Below are 5620 nucleotides of genomic sequence, written 5' to 3' on the forward strand. Positions count from 1 at the left end.
GCAGTTTTCTTTGGTCCTAACTTAATTTCATGGTGTGCAAAGAAACAGGCTACAGTCTTAAGGTCAAGTACTGAAGCAGAGTATAAGGCACTTGCTAATGCCACAGCAGAAATTATCTGGGTAAAATCACTCCTTAAAGAGCTTGGGATACATCACACACAAACACCTTGTTTATGGTGTGATAATATTGGTGCCACATATTTGTCTGCTAATCCTGTCTTTCATGCTAGAACCAAACATATTGAGATTGATTATCACTTTGTGAGAGAAAGGGTTGCTAGCAAGGAATTGGACATTCGTTTTGTTCACTCCAAGGATCAGGTTGCAGATGGCTTCACAAAGGCTTTGCCTACAAGACCGTTTGAAGAGTTCAAGCGTAATCTTAACTTGCGCAGTTCAGATTAAGGGAGGATATTAAACAATTTCGGTCTTGCATATTGTATCACGTTAGGAGTAGTTAGAGTTGTAGAGATTATTATCTTTCTGTTTAAATCTCTCTCTCTCTCTTATCTCTACTCCCGTATATCTCTCTTGCCTTGGGCAATACTCCCTGTACCAGATCGATACTTGGCAATATATACGTGAGGCCGACTCTCTCTGAGAGTTACGACGCCTAAACCATCTTTGACAATTATGTCTGATGAAACTGCGCCGTGGAATTGGATTTCGTTACCTTGGGCTTGGCCTGGGATTGAGAAAGCATCGATCGATATCAAGAATGGACTGTACAAAAAGATGGAGGTAGCAGTATGTTCCTTTCTTTTCCTTTATGGAAATGAAGTATGTGTGATGCCTGGCAGATTCGGCTCTAAAGAAGAAAGAGAAGATCGATAGCCAAGTGGATCGATGGCGTTGTCTGCAAGGGCAAGCAAGGAACCATGGATTGATGCTTTGGCAAAAGGAAAGCAACGGCAAGATGCCAAAAGCAGCTCGTAGCATTACCACCACCACCACCCCTCCCCTCAAACATATGTATGTGTCTGCTCTGTTTCTTGCAGTGCATTCTGTTCCAGAGCTCTACAATATGGCAAGATGAAAAATTCTCTTTTCTAAACCAAGATGATCGAGTGATCACATATCTTCACCTCGCCCGGGACTGGGTTTCTTGGAGATAACTCTTATTTCCTCCGCAAGTGTTCTTCGCTCCTCCTCCACTCGACGTTCTTAGTGGTAATGCAATTGCATCTTGTAACTACATGCTACTATATCGGAGTATATGTAAGCTTGTGGCGGTCGATGCCAGAAGCTTCTTCCCTTACTGCCACAGAATTTCGATGATCTACCTTGAACTACATACATAATGTTCCCATGCTTTGCCACAAGCTATCCCCAAGTGATATATTTTCCTTTTCAGCAAGATGGTTGGGTGATATATACATCTCTGGTCTCTGGGGCTAGTTTTACTGACATAACTTTTCCTTTCTCCGCAAGACTTAATTAGTTGCCTCCTCTACTTGATCTGCCTCCCAGCTCTAGAGGCACTGCAATCGCATCTTGTACTGTATATACCATAATCTCGTCTTGTCATATGCTCTCACAGCATCTGATCAGAGGCAACTTGCTTTTCTAGGGGACGGAGAAATCTGCATCGGATGGATTAGATATGTTTATCCTGGTTTTCTTCTGCTGAAATTTGTTTTCTGTCGACAAGTTCAACATGTTGAGGAGAGCCCCACGCACCCACTTCCCGGTCGGTATCTCTTCCCCTAACTAACCTCACGAAATGCACCGGTGGTTGATTTATATTTTTGTGTTCCGATGTTGCTTTTGTCAATCATCCTAATGTTTAGATTACCACTAATACAATTTTGTTATGCGGCAACCCACGGTACACTTTTTTTTTTTTGAAAAAGAAGGATGGTCACGGCCTCTGCATTAGAGTGATGCATACAGCCATTTTACTAAATAAAGTGTGAAAACAAAGTCTGAGGTCCAATACTGGCTCACAAAAGGAGCCCGGCAAAAAAAGATAATAAAAGATGCCACGGCGGGCAAAAATAAAAACAGGCTACGATGACTAGACAACTAGCATACTATTAGTTCGTCATTCAAATCGGTTGAAGATAAACCGTGCTACCGTTTTCCAACGGTTGCACCCAGTAACCAAAAGCTCCTTGAAGTCCGCGGGAGTGAGTAACAACCACGTACGGATCCAAGCAATGTCTCGGTAGATAACCTGCAAAAAGTTGATACAATTTTTCCCGTTAAAGATCATGTCATTTCTGTTATTCCATATAACCCAAAGTAGTGCACATATCCCTATCTGAATAGGCCTCGCCATATTTGATTTCACTCCATTTAGCCACGTCCAAAAATAACGTGCTAGTACTAATTGAACAAGTCATGAAACATAGACATAAGATCTCCCTTAATGATATATACCAATATTTCTTGTAAAACTCTGTCGGAAACCCATTCGGTCCAGGGGTCTTATTCTGTTTCATTTGTGATATTGCTTCAAACGCCTTGTTCTCAGTGAACGGAGTAGACAAAACCTCGTTCTAGTCAGTGTTGAGCTGAGCTATGTCCCCAATTGCGCGCTCATCAAGCAACACAAAATTATCTTTGGGGGCACCAAAAATGTTCTTATAAAAATTGTGGAGCAAACAAGGAAATACATGAGAGCTGCCATTCTACACGCTTATATAAAGTTTAGCTCGATTTAATCTTTAAAAATAGATGCTTGCCTTGCCTTCTCTAATATTTTAATAAGAGTGCATTATTTATTGCTTTAGTTCATTCACGTTCAAAATAGCTAGTAATTGAAATTGTATAGTACCAATATATGCATTGTGTCGATCATACATAATAGCAATTAACTACTACACAGGTTGTGAAGGACTTTGATGACGCCATCAAACATTTGGTTGATCTTTTGCGTACAAGCAACGACCGTTCTACAGAAGGCAAACTCGAAGTATTCGTCTGTTATGGCTGGTTTGAGGGCGTGGGAGCATCTGCTGTCCTTAGAGCTACATCCAAACTCCTAAACTCTACAACATGTGATGATTTCAACACGAGAAAGCATTTTGACAGAGTCGTCTACGTGGACTGCTCAAATTGTATAAACAGAAGGGCCATGCAGAGGGCAATCGCAAAGGAGTTGAACCTTCACCATGCAATGCCCATATTTGATAAGCAAGATGAAGATGATGATTTCAGAGGGGTACACAACAGCAATAGAAAAGAGGTGCCGGGGTTCGGAAGTTTGATTACTAAGTCACTAAGAGATGAAAGATTTTTGATGATTTTTGATTACAATACAGCAAGATGCCAAAAGAAGCTCGTAGCATTACCATTACACCACCCATCTTCTGCTCTGTCTCTCTCTCTTGCAGTTGCAGTGCATTCCGTTGCAGAGCTCTTAACACAAAATGACAGAGTGAAATTTTGTTTTGTTTCAAGCAAGATGATGGAGTGATCAGAGATACCTTTGCCTTGGACTGGGTTTCCTGGAGATAACCCTTATTTTCCTCTGCAAGTGTTCTTCGTCATGGCGGTAGGTACCAGTGTTTGTTCCATTAAATATGTGCATCATCTCAGGTGTGAAGGCTAAACACAAATGACCAGGGACTCCAATTATAACACGTGTCAATTAAAGAGTTTAAATTGGCCTGTATTTGAACCATGTACAGGAATGATCTCATGTATTTGAACCAAATACAAATGACCTGTATTTGAACCATGTACAGGAATGATCTCATGTATTTGAACCAAATACAAATGACCTGTATTTGAACCATGTACAGGAATGATCTCATGGTGAGACCTCGCTTCATCCCGACCGCTCCAGCGAGCGGTTGGGCGAAGCCCTAGGTGCCGCCAGCCCTAGCCCTCCTCCTGCCTCTTCTTCCTCTCGCCGCCGCCTGAGGGCGCGGCCTGGCAAATCCTGGTCCATGTCGACGGCGGGGGGCCTCTCTTCCCTCCTGGCTTGGCGGCGCGCGGCACGGGACGCGTTGGCCGGCGGGGGTGCGGCGGCAGCGAGGCGCGCGGGCGGCGTCGGCGCGCATGCTGGCTGCGGTGGCAACGCGGGCCTGGTGGGACGTGTCTGCGCGGGACGGCGGGGCTGGGCCTCTCGATCCAGATCTGGATCAGGTCCCCTCCGGCCGGCTGCACGTGGACGGCGCAGGCCGTGGCGGCGGACGGCAGGCTGGATGGAGGCGCGTGCGGGGGTCCCGGTGGTGGCGGATGGCCTCGGCCAGATCTGGCCGCTGTCGTACCTTGCGGCGAGGGCCGTGAGCGGCACCGGTTGGCCGCCTCTGCTGCGCTCTGGTGTGGTGAAGGCTTCTACATGGTGGTAGCTCCGACGTGCTGGCTCGTGGTGGCTCGGTCTGGCGTGTTCGGGTGGCTCGCTGGATGTGGCTGCTGCTCCGTCCATGGATGGCTCCTCGGCAGCTTGGCAGGTCGACTGTGGCGGCGGCATGTTTCGGCGTCGGCTCGTCGGTAGGCGGCATGTTTCGACCTTCGACCCCTCTCCTCATCATCCGGGAGCTACTTTCGTCAAAGGGCTGGCCTTCTCCCAGCTGCAGTCCATCACTCGTCTCACACCCGGTGGCAGGACCGAGCTCGTCTCGCGCATGGTGCAGCAGGACCGAGCTCGTCTCGCGCACGGTGCTGCAGGACCGAGCTTGTCTTGCGCCTGGTGCTGCAGGGCGAGTCGATGGAAGCCAGTGCTGGCTGGCCTTTTGGGTCTCGGCGTTGGGGGTCGCCCAGGGGTGCGTAAGGTCGGACCTTTCTACTCGTCTCTTTGGTTGGGGTAGCAGCAGGTCTCGGGCGAGGCGGTGTCAAGGTCTTGGATGCCGGGGCGGCGGCCCTAGTGGTGGTAGCGCGGTGCTCATGGGCAGAGCCCGTGGCTTGGTGCTGCCCGGTGGCGCGGGCCGTGTGGGCGGCGTGGTAGCCGGGGTGTGGCATTCGGTGATGATGAGTGCTGGCCAGGGTGAAAACCTATTCTATCTTCGGACGGACCGGCGGCGGCGAGCTTGTTCCCTTCTTGAAGGCGTCATCACGACTCTCACTGCCCGTCATGCGGCTCCAGGGGAAACTCTGATCCTCGGATCGGGCGGTGGGTCGAGGCGCTCCGGTGCCATATCCTTCTTGAAGGTGTCGCCTTGGAGCCCACGGTTCGTCATATGCGGCTTCATCTCTTCGCAGTCGTAGTGCTAGGAGTGGTGTTGTTGCGCTCAGCGCCTATGTATCCGGCCTTGGATGTGTGCGTGTTTTGTGGTGACGTGTGTTTGTACCGGGTTGTTGATATCAGTGCTTTATATATAAAGCTGGGCGAAAAGTCTTTTTCCTCAATGATCTCATGCATGCACAAACCTGTCACGGAAGGACTATGCCAGACAGACATTAACAAAACATCTAGGTGCTTAATCTTCTGTAGATGAGGGAGAATGATCATGGTCTCCACATTTAGGCAATCATCAACATATAGTTCTCTCAATACGAAATGCAACCTACTAGCAAGGTTCTCATTTCCGGTTCAGGAGATAGCAGTCACTTCAATTTAGCTAACTTTGCATTGTTATATATGCAAAGACTGTTGTCCCTGGCAAATAAAACGCAATGTGCTGAGAGCAGAGAGAAATAGCACAGTACATAGTGCGCAAACGCAATGTGA

The 5620-nt window shown here is 47.9% G+C and overlaps 1 long non-coding RNA gene across 2 annotated transcripts; it reads left to right on the forward strand.

Annotated features, from left to right (window-relative positions):
• Window positions 1-609: 609 nt before the first annotated feature.
• LOC123155526 (uncharacterized) lies at window positions 610-5287 on the forward strand. Of its 2 annotated transcripts, XR_006477481.1 has the most exons (4): window positions 612-1170; window positions 1571-1690; window positions 2831-3499; window positions 3750-5287. It is a non-coding gene; the product is annotated as an uncharacterized lncRNA (long non-coding RNA). The 2 variants fall into 2 exon arrangements; XR_006477480.1 differs by lacking the exon at window positions 3750-5287 and having other exon boundaries at window positions 610-1170; window positions 2831-3685.
• The last annotated feature ends 333 nt before the right edge of the window (window positions 5288-5620 follow it).

This window comes from Triticum aestivum, chromosome 7B (genome assembly GCF_018294505.1).
Source record: "Triticum aestivum cultivar Chinese Spring chromosome 7B, IWGSC CS RefSeq v2.1, whole genome shotgun sequence".
Classification (NCBI taxonomy): Eukaryota; Viridiplantae; Streptophyta; class Magnoliopsida; order Poales; family Poaceae; genus Triticum; species Triticum aestivum.